This window comes from Oncorhynchus nerka, linkage group LG13 (assembly GCF_034236695.1).
Source record: "Oncorhynchus nerka isolate Pitt River linkage group LG13, Oner_Uvic_2.0, whole genome shotgun sequence".
NCBI classification, from domain to species: domain Eukaryota; kingdom Metazoa; phylum Chordata; class Actinopteri; order Salmoniformes; family Salmonidae; genus Oncorhynchus; species Oncorhynchus nerka.
This window is the reverse complement of record NC_088408.1, coordinates 19,737,639-19,765,023: the sequence shown is the minus strand read 5'-3', so window position 1 is coordinate 19,765,023 and position 27,385 is coordinate 19,737,639.

Here is a 27,385-nt window from a genome sequence, read left to right as displayed (position 1 = left end):
GCCCCAGTTGAGGGATGAACCTCAGAACTGCCCCACTGGACTGATGAACCTCAGAACTGCCCCACTGGAGTGATGAACCTCAGAACTGCCCCACTGGAGTGATGAACCTCAGAACTGCCCCACTGGAGTGATGAACCTGAACCTCAGAACTGCCCCCCACTGGAGTGATGAACCTCAGAACTGCCCCAGTTGAGTGATGAACCTCAGAACTGCCCCACTGGAGTGATGAACCTCAGAACTGCCCAGTTGAGTGATGAACCTCAGAACTGCCCCACTGGAGTGATGAACCTCAGAACTGCCCCACTGGAGTGATGAACCTCAGAACTGCCCCAGTACCCACTGGAGTGATGAACCTCAGAACTGCCCCACTGGAGTGATGAACCTCAGAACTGCCCCAGTTGAGTGATGAACCTCAGAACTGCCCCACTGGAGTGATGAACCTCAGAACTGCCCCACTGGAGTGAAGAACCTCAGAACTGCCCCAATGGAGTGATGAACCTCAGAACTGCCCCACTGGAGTGATGAACCTCTGAACTGCCCCAGTTGGAGTGATGAACCTCAGAACTGCCCCACTGGAGTGATGAACCTCTGAACTGCCCCACTACCCACTGGAGTGATGAACCTCAGAACTGCCCCAGTTGAGTGATGAACATCAGAACTGCCCCACTGGAGTGATGAACCTCAGAACTGCCCCACAGGAGTAATGAACCTCAGAACTGCCCCACTGGAGTGATGAACCTCAGAACTGCCCCAGTTGAGTGATGAACCTCAGAACTGCCCCAGTTGAGTGATGAACCTCAGAACTGCCCCACTGGAGTGACGAACCTCAGAACTGCCCCAGTTGAGGGATGAATCTCAGAACTGCCCCACTGGAGTGATGAACCTCAGAACTGCCCCACTGGAGTGATGATCCTCAGAACTGCCCCACTGGAGTGATGATCCTCAGAACTGCCCCACTGGAGTGATGAACCTCAGAACTTCCCCACTGGAGTGATGAACCTCAGAACTGCCCCAGTTGAGGGATGAACCTCAGAACTGCCCCACTGGAGTGACGAACCTCAGAACTGCCCCACTGAGTGATGAACCTCAGAACTGCCCCACTGGAGTGATGAACCTCAGAATTGCCCCACTGGAGTGATGAACCTCAGAACTGCCCCACTACCCACTGGAGTGATGAACCCCAGAACTGCCCCACAGGAGTAATGAACCTCAGAACTGCCCCAGTTGAGTGATGAACCTCAGAACTGCCCCACTGGAGTGATGATCTTCAGAACTGCCCCACTGGAGTGATGAACCTCAGAACTGCCCCACTGGAGTGATGAACCTCAGAACTGCCCCAGTTGAGGGATGAACCTCAGAACTGCCCCACTGGAGTGATGAACCTCAGAACTGCCCCAGTTGAGTGATGAACCTCAGAACTGCCCCAGTTGAGTGATGAACCTCAGAACTGCCCCACTGGAGTGATGAACCTCAGAACTGCCCCAGTTGAGGGATGAACCTCAGAACTGCCCCACTGGAGTGATGAACCTCAGAACTGCCCCACTGGAGTGATGAACCCAGAACTGGAGTGATGAACCTCAGAACTGCCCCACTGGAGTGATGAACCTCAGAACTGCCCCACTGGAGTGATGAACCTCAGAACTACCCACTGGAGTGATGAACCTCAGAACTGCCCCAGTTGAGTGATGAACCTCAGAACTGCCCCACTGGAGTGAATGAACCTCAGAACTGCCCCACTGGAGTGATGAACCCAGAACTGCCCCAGTTGGAGTGATGAACCTCAGAACTGCCCCACTGGAGTGATGAACCTCAGAACTGCCCCACTGGAGTGATGAACCTCAGAACTGCCCCAGTTGAGTGATGAACTCAGAACTGCCCCACTGGAGTGATGAACCTCAGAACTGCCCCAGTTGAGGGATGAACCTCAGAACTGCCCCACTGGAGTGATGAACCTCAGAACTGCCCCACTGGAGTGATGATCCTCAGAACTGCCCCCCACTGGAGTGATGAACCTCAGAACTGCCCCACTGGAGTGATGAACCTCAGAACTGCCCCACTGGAGTGATGAACCTCAGAACTGCCCCACTGGAGTGATGAACCTCAGAACTGCCCCACTGGAGTGATGAACCTCAGAACTGCCCCACTGGAGTGATGAACCTCAGAACTGCCCCACTGGAGTGATGAACCTCAGAACTGCCCCACTGGAGTGATGAACCTCAGAACTGCCCCACTACCCACTGGAGTGATGAACCTCAGAACTGAGGAGTGATGAACCCAGAACAGTTGAGTGATGAACCTCAGAACTGCCCCACTGGAGTGATGAACCTCAGAACTGCCCCACAGGAGTAATGAACCTCAGAACTGCCCCACTGGAGTGATGAACCTCAGAACTGCCCCAGTTGAGTGATGAACCTCAGAACTGCCCCAGTTGAGTGATGAACCTCAGAACTGCCCCACTGGAGTGACGAACCTCAGAACTGCCCCAGTTGAGGGATGAACCTCAGAACTGCCCCACTGAGTGATGAGTGAGTGAGAACCTCAGAACTGCCCCACTGGAGTGATGAACCTCAGAACTGCCCCACTGGAGTGATGAACCTCAGAACTGCCCCACTGGAGTGATGAACCTCAGAACTGCCCACACCCACTGGAGTGATGAACCTCAGAACTGCCCCACTGGAGTGATGAACCTCAGAACTGCCCCACTGGAGTGATGAACCTCAGAACTGCCCCACCCCACTGGAGTGATGAACTTCAGAACTGCCCCACTGGAGTGATGAACCTCAGAACTGCCCCACTGGAGTGATGAACCTCAGAACTGCCCCACTGGAGTGATGAACCTCAGAACTGCCCCACTGGAGTGATGAACCTCAGAACTGCCCCACTGGAGTGAAGAACCTCAGAACTGCCCCACTGGAGTGATGAACCTCAGAACTGCCCCACTGGAGTGATGAACCTCAGAACTGCCCCACTACCCACTGGAGTGATGAACCTCAGAACTGCCCCAGTTGAGTGATGAACCTCAGAACTGCCCCACTGGAGTGATGAACCTCAGAACTGCTGGAGTGATGAACCTCACTGGAGTGATGAACCTCAGAACTGCCCCAGTTGGAGTGATGAACCTCAGAACTGCCCCACTGGAGTGATGAACCTCAGAACTGCCCCAGTTGAGTGATGAACCTCAGAACTGCCCCAGGAGTGATGAACCTCAGAACTGCCCCACTGCCCCACTGGAGTGATGAACCTCAGAACTGCCCCAGTTGAGTGATGAACCTCAGAACTGCCCCACTGGAGTGATGAACCTCAGAACTGCCCCACTGGAGTGATGAACCTCAGAACCTCAGAACCTCAGAATCTGCCCCAATGGAGTGATGAACCTCAGAACTGCCCCACTGGAGTGATGAACCTCTGAACTGCCCCACTACCCACTGGAGTGATGAACCTCAGAACTGCCCCAGTTGAGTGATGAACATCAGAACTGCCCCACTGGAGTGATGAACAGAACTGCCCCACAGAACCTCAGAACTGCCCCACAGGAGTAATGAACCTCAGAACTGCCCCACTGGAGTGATGAACCTCAGAACTGCCCCAGTTGAGTGATGAACCTCAGAACTGCCCCAGTTGAGTGATGAACCTCAGAACTGCCCCACTGGAGTGACGAACCTCAGAACTGCCCCAGTTGAGGGATGAATCTCAGAACTGCCCCACTGGAGTGATGAACCTCAGAACTGCCCCACTGGAGTGATGATCCTCAGAACTGCCCCACTGGAGTGATGATCCTCAGAACTGCCCCACTGGAGTGATGAACCTCAGAACTTCCCCACTGGAGTGATGAACCTCAGAACTGCCCCAGTTGAGGGATGAACCTCAGAACTGCCCCACTGGAGTGATGAACCTCAGAACTGCCCCAGTTGAGTGATGAACCTCAGAACTGCCCCACTGGAGTGATGAACCTCAGAATTGCCCCACTGGAGTGATGAACCTCAGAACTGCCCCACTACCCACTGGAGTGATGAACCCCAGAACTGCCCCACAGGAGTAATGAACCTCAGAACTGCCCCAGTTGAGTGATGAACCTCAGAACTGCCCCACTGGAGTGATGAACCTCAGAACTGCCCCACTGGAGTGATGAACCTCAGAACTGCCCCACTGGAGTGATGAACCTCAGAACTGCCCCACTGGAGTGATGAACCTCAGAACTGCCCCACTGGAGTGATGAACCTCAGAACTGCCCCACTGGAGTGATGAACCTCAGAACTGCCCCACTGGAGTGATGAACCTCAGAACTGCCCCAGAACTGCCCCACTGAGTGATGAACCTCAGAACTGCCCCACTGGAGTGATGAACCTCAGAACTGCCCCAGTTGAGGGATGAAACTCAGAACTGCCCCACTGGAGTGATGAACCTCAGAACTGCCCCACTGGAGTGATGAACCTCAGAACTGCCCCAGTTGAGTGATGAACCTCAGAACTGCCCCACTGGAGTGATGAACCTCAGAACTGCCCCAGTTGAGGATGAACCTCAGAACTGCCCCACTGGAGTGATGAACCTCAGAACTGCCCCACCCACTGGAGTGATGAACCTCAGAACTGCCCCAGTTGAGTGATGAACCTCAGAACTGCCCCACTGGAGTGATGAACCTCAGAACTGCCCCACTGGAGTGATGAACCTCAGAACTGCCCCACTGGAGTGATGAACCTCAGAACTGCCCCACACTGGAGTGATGAATGAACCTCAGAAACTGAACCTCAGAACTGCCCCACTGGAGTGATGAACCTCAGAACTGCCCCACTGGAGTGATGAACCTCAGAACTGCCCCACTGGAGTGATGAACCTCAGAACTGCCCCACTGGAGTGATGAACCTCAGAACTGCCCCACTGGAGTGATGAACCTCAGAACTGCCCCACTGGAGTGATGAACCTCAGAACTGCCCCACTGGAGTGATGAAACTCAGAACTGCCCCACTGGAGTGATGAACCTCAGAACTGCCCCACTGGAGTGATGAACCTCAGAACTGCCCCACTGGAGTGATGAACCTCAGAACTGCCCCAGAACTGCCCCACTGGAGTGATGAACCTCAGAACTGCCCCAGTTGAGTGATGAACCTCAGAACTGCCCCACTGGAGTGATGAACCTCAGAACTGCCCCAGTTGAGTGATGAACCTCAGAACTGCCCCACTGGAGTGATGAACCTCAGAACTGCCCCACTGGAGTGATGAACCTCAGAACTGCCCCCCCCACTGGAGTGATGAACCTCAGAACTGCCCCACAGGAGTAATGAACCTCAGAACTGCCCCAGTTGAGTGATGAACCTCAGAACTGCCCCACTGGAGTGATGAACCTCAGAACTGCCCCACTGGAGGATGAACCTCAGAACTGCCCCACTGGAGTGATGAACCTCAGAACTGCCCCACTGGAGTGATGAACCTCAGAACTGCCCCAGTTGAGTGATGAACCTCAGAACTGCCCCACTGGAGTGATGAACCTCAGAACTGCCCCAGTTGAGGGATGAACCTCAGAACTGCCCCACTGGAGTGATGAACCTCAGAACTGCCCCACTGGAGTGATGAACCTCATGAACTGCCCCACTGGAGTGATGAACCTCAGAACTGCCCCAGTTGGAGTGATGAACCTCAGAACTGCCCCACTGGAGTGATGAACCTCAGAACTGCCCCACTACCCACTGGAGTGATGAACCTCAGAACTGCCCCAGTTGAGTGATGAACCTCAGAACTGCCCACCACTGGAGTGATGAACCTCAGAACTGCCCCACTGGAGTGATGAACCTCAGAACTGCCCCACTGGAGTGATGAACCTCAGAACTGCCCCACTGGAGTGATGAACCTCAGAACTGCCCCACTGGAGTGATGAACCTCAGAACTGCCCCACTGGAGTGATGAACCTCAGAACTGCCCCACTGGAGTGATGAACCTCAGAACTGCCCCACTGGAGTGATGAACCTCAGAACTGCCCCACTGGAGTGATGAACCTCAGAACTGCCCCACTGGAGTGATGAACCTCAGAACTGCCCCTGGAGTGATGAACCTCAGAACTGCCCCACTGGAGTGATGAACCTCAGAACTGCCCCACTGGAGTGATGAACCTCAGAACTGCCCCACTGGAGTGATGAACCTCAGAACTGCCCCACTGGAGTGATGAACCTCAGAACTGCCCCACTGGAGTGATGAACCTCAGAACTGCCCCACTGGAGTGATGAACCTCAGAACTGCCCCAGTTGAGTGATGAACCTCAGAACTGCCCCACTGGAGTGATGAACCTCAGAACTGCCCCACTGGAGTGATGAACCTCAGAACTGCCCCACTGGAGGTGATGAACCTCAGAACTGCCCCACTTGAGTGATGAACCTCAGAACTGCCCCACTGGAGTGATGAACCTCAGAACTGCCCCACTGGAGTGATGAACCTCAGAACTGCCCCACTGGAGTGATGAACCTCAGAACTGCCTCAGAACTGCCCCACTGGAGTGATGAACCTCAGAACTGCCCCAGTTGAGTGATGAACCTCAGAACTGCCCCACTGGAGTGATGAACCTCAGAACTGCCCCAGTTGAGGGATGAACCTCAGAACTGCCCCACTGGAGTGATGAACCTCAGAACTGCCCCACTGGAGTGATGAACCTCAGAACTGCCCCACTGGACGGGAGTGATGAACCTCAGAACTGCCCCACTGGAGTGATGAACCTCAGAACTGCCCCCCACTGGAGTGATGAACCTCAGAACTGCCCCAGTTGAGTGATGAACCTCAGAACTGCCCCACTGGAGTGATGAACCTCAGAACTGCCCCAGTGGAGTGATGAACCTCAGAACTGCCCCACTGGAGTGATGAACCTCAGAACTGCCCCACTGGAGTGATGAACCTCAGAACTGCCCCACTGGAGTGATGAACCTCAGAACTGCCCCACTGGAGTGATGAACCTCAGAACTGCCCCACTTGAGTGATGAACCTCAGAACTGCCCCACTGGAGTGATGAACCTCAGAACTGCCCCACTGGAGTGATGAACCTCAGAACTGCCCCACTGAGTGATGAACCTCAGAACTGAACCTCAGAACTGCCCCACTGGAGTGATGAACCTCAGAACTGCCCCAGTTGAGGGATGAACCTCAGAACTGCCCCACTGGAGTGATGAACCTCAGAACTGCCCCACTGGAGTGATGAACCTCAGAACTGCCCCACTGAGTGATGAACCTCAGAACTGCCCCACTGGAGTGATGAACCTCAGAACTGCCCCACTGAGTGATGAACCTCAGAACTGCCCCACTGGAGTGATGAACCTCAGAACTGCCCCACTGGAGTGATGAACCTCAGAACTGCCCCACTGGAGTGATGAACCTCAGAACTGCCCCACTGGAGTGATGAACCTCAGAACTGCCCCCCACTGGAGTGATGAACCTCAGAACTGCCCCACTGGAGTGATGAACCCAGAACTGCCCCACTGGAGTGATGAACCTCAGAACTGCCCACTACCCACTGGAGTGATGAACCTCAGAACTGCCCCACTGGAGTGATGAACCTCAGAACTGCCCCACTACCCACTGGAGTGATGAACCTCAGAACTGCCCCAGTTGAGTGATGAACATCAGAACTGCCCCACTGGAGTGATGAATCTCAGAACTGCCCCACTGGAGTGATGAACCTCAGAACTGCCCCACTACCCACTGGAGTGATGAACCCCAGAACTGCCCCACTGGAGTAATGAACCTCAGAACTGCCCCACTGGAGTGATGAACCTCAGAACTGCCCCACTGGAGTGATGAACCTCAGAACTGCCCCAATGGAGTGATGAACCTCAGAACTGCCACACTGGAGTGATGAACCTCAGAACTGCCCCACTACCCACTGGAGTAATGAACCTCAGAACTGCCCCACTGGAGTGATGAACCTCAGAACTGCCCCACTACCCACTGGAGTGATGAACCTCAGAACTGCCCCAGTTGAGTGATGAACATCAGAACTGCCCCACTGGAGTGATGAATCTCAGAACTGCCCCACTGGAGTGATGAACCTCAGAACTGCCCCACTGGAGTGATGAACCTCAGAACTGCCCCAGTTGAGGGATGAACCTCAGAACTGCCCCACTGGAGTGATGAACCTCAGAACTGCCCCAGTTGAGTGATGAACCTCAGAACTGCCCCAGTTGAGTGATGAACCTCAGAACTGCCCCACTGGAGTGATGAACCTCAGAACAGTTGGAGGATGAACCTCAGAACTGCCCCACTGGGGATGAACCTCAGAACCCCCACTGGAGTGATGAACCTCAGAACTGCCCCACTGGAGTGATGAACCTCAGAACTGCCCCACTTGAGTGATGAACCTCAGAACTGCCCCACTGGAGTGATGAACCTCAGAACTGCCCCAGTTGATGGAGTGATGAACCTCAGAACTGCCCCACTGGAGTGATGAACCTCAGAACTGCCCCACTGGAGTGATGAACCTCAGAACTGCCCCAGTTGAGTGATGAACCTCAGAACTGCCCCACTGGAGTGATGAACCTCAGAACTGCCCCACTGGAGTGATGAACCTCAGAACTGCCCCACTGACGAACCCACTGAGTGATGAACCTCAGAACTGCCCCACTGGAGTGATGAACCTCAGAACTGCCCCACTGGAGTGATGAACCTCAGAACTGCCCCACTGGAGTGATGAACCTCAGAACTGCCCCACTGGAGTGATGAACCTCAGAACTGCCCCACTGGAGTGATGAACCTCAGAACTGCCCCAGTTGAGTGATGAAACTCAGAACTGCCCCACTGGAGTGATGAACCTCAGAACTGCCCCACTGGAGTGATGAACCTCAGAACTGCCCCACTGGAGTGATGAACCTCAGAACTGCCCCACTGGAGTGATGAACCTCAGAACTGCCCCACTGGAGTGATGAACCTCAGAACTGCCCCACCCCACTGGAGTGATGAACCTCAGAACTGCCCCACTGGAGTGATGAACCTCAGAACTGCCCCACTGGAGTGAACTGCCCCACTGGATGAACCTCAGAACTGCCCCACCCACTGGAGTGATGAACCTCAGAACTGCCCCACTGGAGTGATGAACCTCAGAACTGCCCCAGTTGAGTGATGAACTCAGAACTGCCCCACTGGAGTGATGAACCTCAGAACTGCCCCACTGGAGTGATGAACCTCAGAACTGCCCCACCTCAGAACTGGAGTGATGAACCTCAGAACTGCCCCACTGGAGTGATGAACCTCAGAACTGCCCCACTGGAGTGATGAACCTCAGAACTGCCCCAGTTGAGGGATGAACCTCAGAACTGCCCCACTGGAGTGATGAACCTCAGAGCCCCACTGGAGTGATGAACCTCAGAACTGCCCCACTGGAGTGATGAACCTCAGAACTGCCCCACTGGAGTGATGAACCTCAGAACTGCCCCAGTTGAGTGATGAACCTCAGAACTGCCCCACTGGAGTGATGAACCTCAGAACTGCCCCACTGGAGTGATGAACCTCAGAACTGCCCCACTGGAGTGATGAACCTCAGAACTGCCCCACTGGAGTGATGAACCTCAGAACTGCCCCAGTTGAGTGATGAACCTCAGAACTGCCCCACTGGAGTGATGAACCTCAGAACTGCCCCACTGGAGTGATGAACCTCAGAACTGCCCCACTGGAGTGATGAACCTCAGAACTGCCCCACTGGAGTGATGAACCTCAGAACTGCCCCACTGGAGTGATGAACCTCAGAACTGCCCCACTACCCACTGGAGTGATGAACCTCAGAACTGCCCCACTGGAGTGATGAACCTCAGAACTGCCCCACTGGAGTGATGAACCTCAGAACTGCCCCACTGGAGTGATGAACCTCAGAACTGCCCCACTGGAGTGATGAACCTCAGAACTGCCCCACTGGAGTGATGAACCTCAGAACTGCCCCACTACCCACTGGAGTGATGAACCCCAGAACTGCCCCACTGGAGTAATGAACCTCAGAACTGCCCCACTGGAACTGCCCCACGGGAGTGATGAACCTCAGAACTGCCCCACTGAGTGATGAACCTCAGAACTGCCCCACTGGAGTGATGAACCTCAGAACTGCCCCACTGGAGTGATGAACCTCAGAACTGCCCCACTACCCACTGGAGTAATGAACCTCAGAACTGCCCCACTGGAGTGATGAACCTCAGAACTGCCCCACTGGAGTGATGAACCTCAGAACTGCCCCAGGAGTGATGAACCTCAGAACTGCCCCACTGGAGTGATGAACCTCAGAACTGCCCCACTGGAGTGATGAACCTCAGAACTGCCCCAGTTGAGGGATGAACCTCAGAACTGCCCCACTGGAGTGATGAACCTCAGAACTGCCCCAGTTGGAGGATGAACCTCAGAACTGCCCCAGTTGAGTGATGAACCTCAGAACTGCCCCACTGGAGTGATGAACCTCAGAACTGCCCCAGTTGAGGGATGAACCTCAGAACTGCCCCACTGGAGTGATGAACCTCAGAACTGCCCCACTGGAGTGATGAACCTCAGAACTGCCCCACTTGAGTGATGAACCTCAGAACTGCCCCACTGGAGTGATGAACCTCAGAACTGCCCCACTGGAGTGATGAACCTCAGAACTGCCCCACTGGAGTGATGAACCTCAGAACTGCCCCACTGGAGTGATGAACCTCAGAACTGCCCCAGTTGAGTGATGAACCTCAGAACTGCCCCACTGGAGTGATGAACCTCAGAACTGCCCCACTGGAGTGATGACCTCAGAAACTCAGAACTGCCCCACTGGAGTGATGAACCTCAGAACTGCCCCACTGGAGTGATGAACCTCAGAACTGCCCCCCCACTGGAGTGATGAACCTCAGAACTGCCCCACTGGAGTGATGAACCTCAGAACTGCCCCACTGGAGTGATGAACCTCAGAACTGCCCCAGTTGAGTGATGAACCTCAGAACTGCCCCACTGGAGTGATGAACCTCAGAACTGCCCCACTGGAGTGATGAACCTCAGAACTGCCCCACTGGAGTGATGAACCTCAGAACTGCCCCACTGGAGTGATGAACCTCAGAACTGCCCCACTGGAGTGATGAACCTCAGAACTGCCCCACTGGAGTGATGAACCTCAGAACTGCCCCAGTGGAGTGATGAACCTCAGAACTGCCCCACTGGAGTGATGAACCTCAGAACTGCCCCACTGGAGTGATGAACCTCAGAACTGCCCCCTGGAGTGATGAACTCAGAACTGCCCCACTGGAGTGATGAACCTCAGAACTGCCCCACTGGAGTGATGAACCTCAGAACTGCCCCACTGGAGTGATGAACCTCAGAACTGCCCCACTGGAGTGATGAACCTCAGAACTGCCCCCACCCACTGGAGTGATGAACCTCAGAACTGCCCCAGTTGAGTGATGAACATCAGAACTGCCCCACAGGAGTAATGAACCTCAGAACTGCCCCACTGGAGTGATGAACCTCAGAACTGCCCCAGTTGAGTGATGAACCTCAGAACTGCCCCAGTTGAGTGATGAACCTCAGAACTGCCCCACTGGAGTGACGAACCTCAGAACTGCCCCAGTTGAGGGATGAATCTCAGAACTGCCCCACTGGAGTGATGAACCTCAGAACTGCCCCACTGGAGTGATGATCCTCAGAACTGCCCCACTGGAGTGATGATCCTCAGAACTGCCCCACTGGAGTGATGAACCTCAGAACTTCCCCACTGGAGTGATGAACCTCAGAACTGCCCCAGTTGAGGGATGAACCTCAGAACTGCCCCACTGGAGTGACGAACCTCAGAACTGCCCCAGTTGAGTGATGAACCTCAGAACTGCCCCACTGGAGTGATGAACCTCAGAATTGCCCCACTGGAGTGATGAACCTCAGAACTGCCCCACTACCCACTGGAGTGATGAACCCCAGAACTGCCCCACAGGAGTAATGAACCTCAGAACTGCCCCAGTTGAGTGATGAACCTCAGAACTGCCCCACTGGAGTGATGAACCTCAGAACTGCCCCAGTTGAGGGATGAACCTCAGAACTGCCCCACTGGAGTGACGAACCTCAGAACTGCCCCAGTTGAGGGATGAAACTCAGAACTGCCCCAGTCTACTGATGAACCTCAGAACTGCCCCACTGGAGTGACAAACCTCAGAACTGCCCCAGTTGAGGGATGAACCTCAGAACTGCCCCACTGGAGTGATGAACCTCAGAACTGCCCCACTGGAGTGACGAACCTCAGAACTGCCCCAGTTGAGTGATGAACCTCAGAACTGCCCCACTACCCACTGGAGTGATGAACCTCAGAACTGCCCCAATGGAGTGATGAACCTCAGAACTGCCCCACTGGAGTGATGAACCTCAGAACTGAACCTCAGAACCCCACTGGAGTGATGAACCTCAGAACTGCCCCAGTTGAGTGATGAACCTCAGAACTGCCCCACTGGAGTGATGAACCTCAGAACTGCCCCACTGGAGTGATGAACCTCAGAACTGCCCCACTACCCACTGGAGTGATGAACCCCAGAACTGCCCCACAGGAGTAATGAACCTCAGAACTGCCCCACTGGAGTGATGAACCTCAGAACTGCCCCAATGGAGTGATGAACCTCAGAACTGCCACACTGGAGTGATGAACCTCAGAACTGCCCCACTACCCACTGGAGTAATGAACCTCAGAACTGCCCCACTGGAGTGATGAACCTCAGAACTGCCCCACTACCCACTGGAGTGATGAACCTCAGAACTGCCCCAGTTGAGTGATGAACATCAGAACTGCCCCACTGGAGTGATGAATCTCAGAACTGCCCCACTGGAGTGATGAACCTCAGAACTGCCCCACTGGAGTGATGAACCTCAGAACTGCCCCACTGGAGTGATGAACCTCAGAACTGCCCCACTACCCACTGGAGTGATGAACCCCAGAACTGCCCCACAGGAGTAATGAACCTCAGAACTGCCCCAGTGGAGTGATGAACCTCAGAACTGCCCCACTGGAGTGATGAACCTCAGAACTGCCCCACTGGAGTGATGAACCTCAGAACTGCCCCACTGGAGTGATGAACCTCAGAACTGCCCCAGTTGAGGGATGAACCTCAGAACTGCCCCACTGGAGTGATGAACCTCAGAACTGCCCCACTGGAGTGATGAACCTCAGAACTGCCCCACTGGAGTGATGAACCTCAGAACTGCCCCACTGGAGTGATGAACCTCAGAACTGCCCCACTGGAGTGATGAACCTCAGAACTGCCCCAGTTGAGTGATGAACCTCAGAACTGCCCCGAACCTCAGAACTGCCCCAGTTGAGGGATGAATCTCAGAACTGCCCCACTGGAGTGATGAACCTCAGAACTGCCCCACTGGAGTGATGATCCTCAGAACTGCCCCACTGGAGTGATGATCCTCAGAACTGCCCCACTGGAGTGATGAACCTCAGAACTTCCCCACTGGAGTGATGAACCTCAGAACTGCCCCAGTTGAGGGATGAACCTCAGAACTGCCCCACTGGAGTGACGAACCTCAGAACTGCCCCAGTTGAGTGATGAACCTCAGAACTGCCCCACTGGAGTGATGAACCTCAGAACTGCCCCACTGGAGTGATGAACCTCAGAACTGCCCACTACCCACTGGAGTGATGAACCCCAGAACTGCCCCACAGGAGTAATGAACCTCAGAACTGCCCCAGTTGAGTGATGAATGAACCTCAGAACTGCCCCACTGGAGTGATGAACCTCAGAACTGCCCCACTGAGGGATGAACTCAGAACTGCCCCACTGGAGTGATGAACCTCAGAACTGCCCCACTGGAGTGATGAACCTCAGAACTGCCCCAGTTGAGGGATGAACCTCAGAACTGCCCCACTGGAGTGACTGAACCTCAGAACTGCCCCAGTTGAGTGATGAACCTCAGAACTGCCCCCACTGGAGTGATGAACCTCAGAACTGCCCCAGTTGGAGTGATGAACCTCAGAACTGCCCCACTGGAGTGATGAACCTCAGAACTGCCCCACTGGAGTGATGAACCTCAGAACTGCCCCAGTTGAGTGATGAACCTCAGAACTGCCCCACTGGAGTGATGAACCTCAGAACTGCCCCCTGGAGTGATGAACCCACTGCCCCAGTGGAGTGATGAACCTCAGAACTGCCCCACTGGAGTGATGAACCTCAGAACTGCTCAGAACTGCCCCACTGGAGTGATGAACCTCAGAACTGCCCCACTGGAGTGATGAACCTCAGAACTGCCCCACTGGAGTGATGAACCTCAGAACTGCCCCAGTTGAGTGATGAACCTCAGAACTGCCCCACTGGAGTGATGAACCTCAGAACTGCCCCACTGGAGTGATGAACCTCAGAACTGCCCCACTGGAGTGATGAACCTCAGAACTGCCCCACTGGAGTGATGAACCTCAGAACTGCCCCACTGGAGTGATGAACCTCAGAACTGCCCCACTGGAGTGATGAACCTCAGAACTGCCCCAATGGAGTGATGAACCTCAGAACTGCCCCACTGGAGTGATGAACCTCAGAACTGCCCCACCCCACTGGAGTGATGAACCTCAGAACTGCCCCACCAGTGATGAACCTCAGAACTGCCCACTACCCACTGGAGTGATGAACCTCAGAACTGCCCCAGTTGAGTGAGAACTCAGAACTGCCCCACTGGAGTGATGAACCTCAGAACTGCCCCACTGGAGTGATGAACCTCAGAACTGCCCCACTGGAGTGATGAACCTCAGAACTGCCCCACTGGAGTGATGAACCTCAGAACTGCCCCACTGGAGTGATGAACCTCAGAACTGCCCCAGTTGAGGGATGAACCTCAGAACTGCCCCACTGAGTGATGAACCTCAGAACTGCCCCACTGGAGTGATGAACCTCAGAACTGCCCCACTTGAGGGATGAACCTCAGAACTGCCCCACTGGAGTGATGAACCTCAGAACTGCCCCACTGGAGTGATGAACCTCAGAACCTGAACCTCAGAACTGCCCCACTACCCACTGGAGTGATGAACCTCAGAACTGCCCCAATGGAGTGATGAACCTCAGAACTGCCCCACTGGAGTGATGAACCTCAGAACTGCCCCACTGGAGTGATGAACCTCAGAACTGTTGAGTGATGAACCTCAGAACTGCCCCAGTGAACCCAGAACTGAGTGATGAACCTCAGAACTGCCCCACTGGAGTGATGAACCTCAGAACTGCCCCACTGGAGTGATGAACCTCAGAACTGAACTGGAGTGATGAACCTCAGAACTGCCCCACTGGAGTGATGAACCTCAGAACTGCCCCACTGGAGTGATGAACCTCAGAACTGCCCCACTGGAGTGATGAACCTCAGAACTGCCCCAGTTGAGTGATGAACCTCAGAACTGCCCCACTGGAGTGATGAACCTCAGAACTGCCCCACTGGAGTGATGAACCTCAGAAGTGATGAACCTCAGAACTGCCCCACTGGAGTGTGAACCTGGAGTGATGAACCTCAGAACTGCCCCCAGATGAACCTCAGAGTGGATGAACCTCAGAACTGCCCCACTGGAGTGATGAACCTCAGAACTGCCCCCTACCCACTGGAGTGATGAACCTCAGAACTGCCCCACTGGAGTGATGAACCTCAGAACTGCCCCCACTGGAGTGATGAACCTCAGAACTGCCCCACTGAGTGATGGAGTGATGAATCTCAGAACTGCCCCACTGGAGTGATGAACCTCAGAACTGCCCCACTGGAGTGATGAACCTCAGAACTGCCCCAGTTGAGGGATGAACCTCAGAACTGCCCCACTGGAGTGATGAACCTCAGACTGAACTGCCCCAGTTGAGGGATGAAACTCAGAACTGCCCCACTGGAGTGATGAACCTCAGAACTGCCCCACTGGAGTGATGAACCTCAGAACTGCCCCACCTCAGAACTGCCCCACTGGAGTGATGAACCTCAGAACTGCCCCACTGGAGTGATGAACCTCAGAACTGCCCCAGTTGAGTGATGAACCTCAGAACTGCCCCACCCCACTGGAGTGATGAACCTCAGAACTGCCCCAATGGAGTGATGAACCTCAGAACTGCCCCACTGGAGTGATGAACCTCAGAACTGCCCCACTGGAGTGATGAACCTCAGAACTGCCCCAGTTGAGTGATGAACCTCAGAACTGCCCCACTGGAGTGATGAACCTCAGAACTGCCCCACTGGAGTGATGAACCTCAGAACTGCCCCACTGGAGTGATGAACCTCAGAACTGCCCAGAACTGCCCCACTGGAGTGATGAACCTCAGAACTGCCCCTGAGGGACTGGAGTGATGAACCTCAGAACTGCCCCCTACCCACTGGAGTGATGAACCTCAGAACTGCCCCACTGGAGTGATGAACCTCAGAACTGCCCCACTGGAGTGATGAACCTCAGAACTGCCCCAGTTGAGTGATGAACCTCAGAACTGCCCCACTGGAGTGATGAACCTCAGAACTGCCCCCTGGAGTGATGAACCTCAGAACTGCCCCACTACCCACTGGAGTGATGAACAGAACTGCCCCACATGAACTCAGAACTGCCCCACTGGAGTGATGAACCTCAGAACTGCCCCACTGGAGTGATGAACCCAGAACTGGAGTGATGAACCTCAGAACTGCCCCACTGGAGTGATGAACCTCAGAACTGTAATGAACCTCAGAACTGCCCCACTGGAGTGATGAACCTCAGAACTGCCCCACTACCCACTGGAGTGATGAACCTCAGAACTGCCCCAGTTGAGTGATGAACTCAGAACTGCCCCACTGGAGTGATGAACCTCAGAACTGCCCCACTGGAGTGATGAACCTCAGAACTGCCCCACTGGAGTGATGAACCTCAGAACTGCCCCACTGGAGTGATGAACCTCAGAACTGCCCCACTGAGTGATGAACCTCAGAACTGCCCCAGTGGAGTGATGAACCTCAGAACTGCCCCACTGGAGTGATGAACCTCAGAACTGCCCCAGTTGAGGGATGAACCTCAGAACTGCCCCACTGGAGTGATGAACCTCAGAACTGCCCCACTGGAGTGATGAACCTCAGAACTGCCCCACTGGAGTGATGAACCTCAGAACTGCCCCACTGGAGTGGAGAACTGCCCCAATGGAGTGATGAACCTCAGAACTGCCCCACTGAACCTCAGAACTGGCCCACTACCCACTGGAGTGATGAACCTCAGAACTGCCCCAGTTGAGTGATGAACCTCAGAACTGCCCCACTGGAGTGATGAACCTCAGAACTGCCCCACTGGAGTGATGAACCTCAGAACTGCCCCACTGGAGTGATGAACCTCAGAACTGCCCCACTGAACTCAGAACCACTGGAGTGATGAACCTCAGAACTGCCCCACTGGAGTAATGAACCTCAGAACTGCCCCACTGGAGTGATGAACCTCAGAACTGCCCCTACCCACTGGAGTGATGAACCTCAGAACTGCCCCACACTGGAGTGATGAACCTCAGAACTGCCCACTGGAGTGATGAACCTCAGAACTGCCCCACTGGAGTGATGAACCTCAGAACTGCCCCACTGGAGTGATGAACCTCAGAACTGCCCCACTGGAGTGATGAACCTCAGAACTGCCCCACTGGAGTGATGAACCTCAGAACTGCCCCACTGGAGTGATGAACCTCAGAAACTGCCCCACTGGAGTGATGAACCTCAGAACTGTGATGAACCCCACTGGAGTGATGAACCTCAGAACTGCCCCACTGGAGTGATGAACCTCAGAACTGCCCCACTGGAGTGATGAACCTCAGAACTGCCCCACTGCCCCACTGGAGTGATGAACCTCAGAACTGCCCCACTGGAGTGATGAACCTCAGAACTGCAGAACTGCCCCACTGGAGTGATGAACCTCAGAACTGCCCCAGTTGAGTGATGAACCTCAGAACTGCCCCAGTTGAGTGATGAACCTCAGAACTGCCCCACTGGAGTGACGAACCTCAGAACTGCCCCAGTTGAGGGATGAACCTCAGAACTGCCCCACTGGAGTGATGAACCTCAGAACTGCCCCACTGGAGTGATGATCCTCAGAACTGCCCCACTGGAGTGATGATCCTCAGAACTGCCCCACTGGAGTGATGAACTCAGAACTGCCCCACTGGAGTGATGAACCTCAGAACTGCCCCAGTTGAGGGATGAACCTCAGAACTGCCCCACTGGAGTGATGAACCTCAGAACTGCCCCAGTTGAGGGATGAACCTCAGAACTGCCCCACTGGACTGATGAACCTCAGAACTGCCCCACTGGAGTGACGAACCTCAGAACTGCCCCAGTTGAGGGATGAACCTCAGCACTGCCCCACTGGAGTGATGAACCTCAGAACTGCCCCACTGGAGTGATGAACCTCAGAACTGCCCCACTGGAGTGATGAACCTCAGAACTGCCCCAGTTGAGTGATGAACCTCAGAACTGCCCCAGTTGAGGGATGAACCTCAGAACTGCCCCACTGGAGTGATGAACCTCAGAACTGCCCCACTGGAGTGATGAACCTCAGAACTGCCCCACTGGAGTGATGAACCTCAGAACTGCCCCAATGGAGTGATGAACCTCAGAACTGCCCCACTGGAGTGATGAACCTCTGAACTGCCCCACTACCCACTGGAGTGATGAACCTCAGAACTGCCCCAGTTGAGTGATGAACATCAGAACTGCCCCACTGGAGTGATGAATCTCAGAACTGCCCCACTGGAGTGATGAACCTCAGAACTGCCCCACAGGAGTAATGAACCTCAGAACTGCCCCACTGGAGTGATGAACCTCAGAACTGCCCCAGTTGAGTGATGAACCTCAGAACTGCCCCAGTTGAGTGATGAACCTCAGAACTGCCCCACTGGAGTGACGAACCTCAGAACTGCCCCAGTTGAGGGATGAATCTCAGAACTGCCCCACTGGAGTGATGAACCTCAGAACTGCCCCACTGGAGTGATGATCCTCAGAACTGCCCCACTGGAGTGATGATCCTCAGAACTGCCCCACTGGAGTGATGAACCTCAGAACTTCCCCACTGGAGTGATGAACCTCAGAACTGCCCCAGTTGAGGGATGAACCTCAGAACTGCCCCACTGGAGTGACGAACCTCAGAACTGCCCCAGTTGAGTGATGAACCTCAGAACTGCCCCACTGGAGTGATGAACCTCAGAATTGCCCCACTGGAGTGATGAACCTCAGAACTGCCCCACTACCCACTGGAGTGATGAACCCCAGAACTGCCCCACAGGAGTAATGAACCTCAGAACTGCCCCAGTTGAGTGATGAACCTCAGAACTGCCCCAGTTGAGGGATGAACCTCAGAACTGCCCCACTGGAGTGATGAACCTCAGAACTGCCCCACTGGAGTGATGATCTTCAGAACTGCCCCACTGGAGTGATGAACCTCAGAACTGCCCCACTGGAGTGATGAACCTCAGAACTGCCCCAGTTGAGGGATGAACCTCAGAACTGCCCCACTGGAGTGACGAACCTCAGAACTGCCCCAGTTGAGGGATGAAACTCAGAACTGCCCCAGTCGACTGATGAACCTCAGAACTGCCCCACTGGAGTGACGAACCTCAGAACTGCCCCAGTTGAGGGATGAACCTCAGAACTGCCCCACTGGAGTGATGAACCTCAGAACTGCCCCACTGGAGTGACGAACCTCAGAACTGCCCCAGTTGAGTGATGAACCTCAGAACTGCCCCACTACCCACTGGAGTGATGAACCTCAGAACTGCCCCAATGGAGTGATGAACCTCAGAACTGCCCCACTGGAGTGATGAACCTCAGAACTGCCCCACTACCCACTGGAGTGATGAACCTCAGAACTGCCCCAGTTGAGTGATGAACCTCAGAACTGCCCCACTGGAGTGATGAACCTCAGAACTGCCCCACTGGAGTGATGAACCTCAGAACTGCCCCACTACCCACTGGAGTGATGAACCCCAGAACTGCCCCACAGGAGTAATGAACCTCAGAACTGCCCCACTGGAGTGATGAACCTCAGAACTGCCCCAATGGAGTGATGAACCTTAGAACTGCCCCACTGGAGTGATGAACCTCAGAACTGCCCCACTACCCACTGGAGTAATGAACCTCAGAACTGCCCCACTGGAGTGATGAACCTCAGAACTGCCCCACTACCCACTGGAGTGATGAACCCCAGAACTGCCCCACAGGAGTAATGAACCTCAGAACTGCCCCACTGGAGTGATGAACCTCAGAACTGCCCCAATGGAGTGATGAACCTCAGAACTGCCCCAGTTGAGTGATGAACCTCAGAACTGCCCCAGTTGAGTGATGAACCTCAGAACTGCCCCACTGGAGTGACGAACCTCAGAACTGCCCCAGTTGAGGGATGAACCTCAGAACTGCCCCACTGGAGTGATGAACCTCAGAACTGCCCCACTGGAGTGATGATCCTCAGAACTGCCCCACTGGAGTGATGAACCTCAGAACTGCCCCACTGGAGTGACGAACCTCAGAACTGCCCCAGTTGAGTGATGAACCTCAGAACTGCCCCACTGGAGTGACGAACCTCAGAACTGCCCCAGTCGACTGATGAACCTCAGAACTGCCCCAGTCGACAGTTAGCCTTGAGGTTAGAGCGTTGGGCCAGTAACTGAGAATCCTTGAGCAGATAAAGATAATGTCGCTGTGCAAGTAGACCTGGCCATGACCTCACTTCCCTGCGGGGGAGTTGGGATATGTAAAAAATCATTTCCATTACACACTTGTGTAACAGGACAAACATAGAGGGGCTGGCTGACAACTTCACGAAAACAATGTGAGATTCTGGATGGCCAGATTGCTAGCAAGAATAACAAGAAACAGGTTGTTTTTGTTGCTAAACAACCAACCTGTCTATAAGCAACCCCCCAAATGATTTATTATTAACTTTTGATGTCTCTTCTTTCCACTAGATGTCCATAGAGTTCTATTCTGAAACCATGGCTGGGTTAAACTGCAGTTGAAACCTTCAGGATACATAACACTGTTATAACACTTATAACAGCTGATATCCCGCATGTCATCAATGCGCTGCAAAGCACACAATGCTTTGCAGACGTTTGATTAAATGCTAAATAAAACAAATACAATTGATTCAAAAGGGACACCTGTTCAGCTTGCTAGTATGCTGTGCTGTGTTCAATTCTGCAATTGACCGAGTAAGTGAGCACATCCACTCTTCAGTGGCTACATTCACCAGACCATTTATTTGGTGCATTTCATACACATTCTGCCCAAAGTCAAAAGTACAACTTTAAGTTTCAGAATAAATGACTCAAATAAATAAGACACACGTGACCAACACCCCCTTGAATGGCTTTAGAAGATAGAAGCCATTGCAATGCCTCAAAGTCAACCATATGTTTAGATCAGCAGCCATCACTCACCTCATAGCAGTATCCCACTAAAGAGGCATCATTGTAACAATATTCCATGAAGTACATTATTTATGTCACACACACACAGAGACAGAGAGACAGAGAGAGAGATCTATGGTTACAGCATGGTCCATGAACAGAAACTATTCATCACAGGATACCTGAGTAATACACAGAATACAACCCTCAAAATCAACACAGAGATGAGTCATACTACTGACAGTACTATCATATTGCTCCTAGGAAGTGGCATGAGTTCTTTGTTTATGACCTACTGTGTTTGTTATAAAATTGTAGGCGAGGCTTACTGTCAGCATGCAAAGTAGGCTGAACCTTGGCAGCAAGAGACAAAGGACACAGAGGCCAAGATTTTGCCACTGTAGTATAAGTAGTATGAACGTTCACATTTTGGCGGGCACAAAATACTATAACTGCCCTTATATTTTTTCAAAAACAATTACTCTGAGTTTCTACTTTTCACACACTCTCTGTCCCCGTAGTCATACCACTCTCTCACTAGTCCCCGTAGTCATATCACTCTCTCACTAGTCCCTGTAGTCATACCACTCTCTCACTAGTCCCTGTAGTCATACCACTCTCTCACTAGTCCCTGTAGTCATACCACTCTCTCACTAGTCCCTGTAGTCATACCACTCTCTCACTAGTCCCTGTAGCCATACCACTCTCTCACTAGTCCCTGTAGCCATACCACTCTCTCTATCCAGTCCCTATTGTTATACCACTCTCTCACTAGTCCCTGTAGTCATACCACTCTCTCACTAGTCCCTGTAGTCATACCACTCTCTCACTAGTCCCATGTAGCCATACCACTCTCACTCAGTCCCTAGTCCCTTGTCATACCACTCTCTCACTAGTCCCTGTAGTCATACCACTCTCTCACTCCAGTCCCTATTGTCATACCACTCTCTCACTAGTCCCTGTAGTCATACCACTCTCTCACTAGTCCCTGTCCAGTCCCATACCACTCTCTCATCCAGTCCCTATTGTCTCATAGTCCCCACTCTCTCACTAGTCCCTGTAGTCATACCACTCTCTCACTAGTCCCTGTAGTCATACCACTCTCTCACTAGTCCCTGTAGTCCCATACCACTCTCTCACTAGTCCCTGTAGCCATACCACTCTCTCACTAGTCCCAGTCCCTATAGTTTGTCATACCACTCTCTCTATCCAGTCCCTAGTCATACCACTCTCTCACTAGTGTAGCCATACCACTCTCTCACTAGTCCCTGTAGTCATACCACTCTCTCAGTCCCTGTAGTCATACCATTAGTCACTAGTCCCTGTAGTATACCACTCTCTCACTAGTCCCTGTACTCTCTCACCAGTCCCTATTGTTCATACCACTCTCTCACTAGTCACTGTAGTCATACCACTCTCTCTCCAGTCCCTATTGTATACCACTCTCTCACTAGTCCCTGTAGTCATACCACTCTCTCACTAGTCCCTGTAGCCATACCACTCTCTCTCCAGTCCCTGTTGTCATACCACTCTCTCACTAGTCCCTAGTCCCTGTAGTCATACCACTCTCTCACCAGTCCCTATAGTCATACCACTCTCTCTACCAGTCCCTAGTTGTAGCCATACCAGTCCCTGTAGTCATACCACTCTCTCACAGTCCCTATTGTCATACCACTCTCTCACTAGTCCCTGTAGTCATACCACTCTCTCCATACCACTCTCTCACTAGTCCCTATTGTCATACCACTCTCTCACTAGTCCCTGTAGTCATACCACTCTCTCACTAGTCCCTGTAGCCATACCAGTCTCTCTATCCAGTCCCTATTGTTATACCACTCTCTCACTAGTCCCTGTAGTCATACCACTCTCTCACTAGTCCCTATTGTCATACCACTCTCTCACTAGTCCCTGTAGTCATACCACTCTCTCACTAGTCCCTATTAGTCATACCACTCTCTCACTAGTCCCTAGTCATACCACTCTCTCACTAGTCCCTGTAGCCATACCAGTCTCTCTCTGTCAGTCCCTATTAGTCCCTTAGTCATACCACTCTCTCACAGTCCCTATTGTCATACCACTCTCTCACTAGTCCCTGTAGTCATACCACTCTCTCACTAGTCCCTGTAGTCATACCACTCTCTCACTAGTCCCTGTAGTCATACCACTCTCTCACTAGTCCCTGTAGCCATACCACTCTCTCTATCCAGTCCCTATTGTTATACCACTCTCTCTATCCAGTCCCTATTGTTATACCACTCTCTCACTAGTCCCTGTAGTCATACCACTCTCTCTCCAGTCCCTATTGTCATACCACTCTCTCACTAGTCCCTGTAGTCATACCACTCTCTCACTAGTCCCTGTAGTCATACCACTCTCTCACTAGTCCCTGTAGACATACCACTCTCTCACTAGTCCCTGTAGTCATACCACTCTCTCACTAGTCCCTGTAGTCATACCCTCTCTCTAGTCCCTCCAGTCCCTCCAGTCCCTATTGTCATACCACTCTCTCACTAGTCCCTCCAGTAGTCATACCACTCTCTCACTAGTCCCTGTAGTCATACCACTCTCTCACTAGTCCCTGTAGTCATACCACTCTCTCACTAGTCCCTGTAGTCATACCACTCTCACTAGTCCCTGTAGTCATACCACTCTCTAACTAGTCCCTGTAGTCCTCTAGTCCCACTCTCTCTCCAGTCCCTGTAGTCATACCACTCTCTCACTAGTCCCTGTAGTCATACCACTCTCTCTCCAGTCCCTGTAGTCATACCACTCTCTCACTAGTCCCTGTAGTCATACCACTCTCTCACTAGTCCCTGTAGTCATACCACTCTCTCTCCAGTCCCTATTGTCATACCACTCTCTCTCTCACTAGTCCCTGTAGTCATACCACTCTCTCACTAGTCCTCATCACTAGTCCCTGTAGTCATACCACTCTCTCACTAGTCCCTAGTCATACCACTCTCTCACTACCCTCTCTACCACTAGTCCCTGTAGTCATACCACTCTCTCACTAGTCCCTGTAGTCATACCACTCTCTCACTAGTCCCTGTAGTCATACCACCTCACTCTCCCTGTAGTCATACCACTCTCTCACTAGTCCCTGTAGTCATACCACTCTCTCACTAGTCCCTGTAGTCATACCACTCTCTCACTAGTCCCTGTAGTCATACTAGTCCCAGTCTCTCTCACCAGTCCCTGTAGTCATACCACTCTCTCACATAGTCACCACTCTCTCACTAGTCCCTGTAGCCATACCACTCTCTCTATCCAGTCCCTATTGTTATACCACTCTCTCACTAGTCCCTGTAGTCATACCACTCTCTCACTAGTCCCCGTAGCCATACCACTCTCTCACTAGTCCCTGTAGTCATACTACTCTCTCTATCCAGTCCCTATTGTTATACCACTCTCTCACTAGTCCCTGTAGTCATACCACTCTCTCACTAGTCTCTGTAGTCATACCAGTCTCTCTCCAGTCCCTATTGTCATACCACTCTCTCACTAGTCCCTGTAGTCATACCACTCTCTCACTAGTCCCTGTAGTCATACCACTCTCTCTCCAGTCCCTATTGTCATACCACTCTCTCTCCAGTCCCTATTGTCATACCACTCTCTCACTAGTCCCTGTAGCCATACCACTCTCTCTATCCAGTCCCTATTGTTATACCACTCTCTCACTAGTCCCTGTAGTCATACCACTCTCTCACTAGTCCCTGTAGTCATACCAGTCTCTCTCCAGTCCCTATTGTCATACCACTCTCTCACTAGTCCCTGTAGTCATACCACTCTCTCTCCAGTCCCTATTGTCATACCACTCTCTCACTAGTCCCTGTAGTCATAACACTCTCTCTCACTAGTCCCTATTATCATACCACTCTCTCACCAGTCCCTGTAGTCATAGCACTCTCTCTCCAGTCCCTATTGTCATACCACTCTCGCACTAGTCCCTGTAGTCATACCACTCTCTCACTAGTCCCTGTAGTCATACCACTCTCTCACTAGTCCCTGTAGTCATACCACTCTCTCTCCAGTCCCTGTAGTCATACCACTATCTCACTAGTCCCTGTAGTCATACCAGTCTCTCTCCAGTCCCTATTGTCATACCACTCTCTCACTAGTCCCTGTAGTCATACCACTCTCTCTCCAGTCCCTATTGTCATACCACTCTCTCACTAGTCCCTGTAGTCATACCACTCTCTCTCCAGTCCCTATTGTCATACCACTCTCGCACTAGTCCCTGTAGTCATACCACTCTCTCACTAGTCCCTGTAGTCATACCACTCTCTCACTAGTCCCTGTAGTCATACCACTCTCTCACTAGTCCCTGTAAGTCATACCACTCTCTCACTAGTCCCTGTAGTCATACCACTCTCTCTCCAGTCCCTGTAGTCATACCACTCTCTCTCCAGTCCCTGTAGTCATACCACTCTCTCACTAGTCCCTGTAGTCATACCACTCTCTCACTAGTCCCTGTAGTCATACCACTCTCTCACTAGTCCCTGTAGTCATACCACTCTCTCACTAGTCCCTGTAGTCATACCACTCTCACTAGTCCCTGTAGTCATACCACTCTCTAACTAGTCCCTGTAGTCATACCACTCTCTCTCCAGTCCCTGTAGTCATACCACTCTCTCACTGGTCCCTGTAGTCATACCACTCTCTCACCAGTCCCTGTAGTCATACCACTATCTCACTAGTCCCTGTAGTCATACCACTCTCTCACTAGTCCCTGTAGTCATACCACTCTCTCTCCAGTCCCTATTGTCATACCACTCTCGCACTAGTCCCTGTAGTCATACCACTCTCTCACTAGTCCCTGTAGTCATACCACTCTCTCACTAGTCCCTGTAGTCATACCACTCTCTCACTAGTCCCTGTAGTCATACCACTCTCTCACTAGTCCCTGTAGTCATACCACTCTCTCACTAGTCCCTGTAGTCATACCACTCTCACTAGTCCCTGTAGTCATACCACTCTCTCACTACTCCCTGTAGTCATACCCCTCTCACTAGTCATACCACTCTCTCTCCAGTCCCTGTAGTCATACCACTCTCTCACTAGTCCCTGTAGTCATACCACTCTCTCACTAGTCCCTGTAGTCATACCACTCTCTCACTAGTCCCTGTAGTCATACCACTCTCTCACTAGTCCCTGTAGCCATACCACTCTCTCTCCAGTCCCTATTGTCATACCACTCTCTCACTAGTCCCCGTAGCCATACCACTCTCTCACTAGTCCCTGTAGTCATACCAGTCTCTCTCACTAGTCCCTGTAGTCATACCACTCTCTCACTAGTCCCTGTAGTCATACCACTCTCTCACTAGTCCCTGTAGTCATACCACTCTCTAACTAGTCCCTGTAGTCATACCACTCTCTCACAGTCCCTGTAGTCATACCACTCTCTCACTAGTCCCTGTAGTCATACCACTCTCTCACTAGTCCCTGTAGTCAGTCCCTATTGTCATACCACTCTCACTAGTCCCTGTAGTCATACCACTCTCTCACCAGTCCCTGTAGTCATACCACTCTCTCACTAGTCCCTGTAGTCATACCACTCTCTCACCAGTCCCTGTAGTCATACCACTCTCTCACTAGTCCCTGTAGTCATACCACTCTCTCACTAGTCCCTGTAGTCATACCACACTCTCTCTCCAGTCCCTATTGTCATACCACTCTCTCACTAGTCCCTGTAGTCATACCACTCTCTCTCCAGTCCCTATTGTCATACCACTCTCTCACTAGTCCCTGTAGTCATACCACTCTCTCACTAGTCCCTGTAGTCATACCACTCTCTCACTAGTCCCTGTAGTCATACCACTCTCTCTCCAGTCCCTGTAGTCATACCACTCTCTCACTAGTCCCTGTAGTCATACCAGTCTCTCTCCAGTCCCTATTGTCATACCACTCTCTCACTAGTCCCTGTAGTCATACCACTCTCTCTCAGTCCCTATTGTCATACCACTCTCTCACTAGTCCCTGTAGTCATACCCACTCTCTCTCCAGTCCCTATTAGTCATACCACTCTCTCACTAGTCCCTGTAGTCATACCACTCTCTCACTAGTCCCTGTAGTCATACCACTCTCTC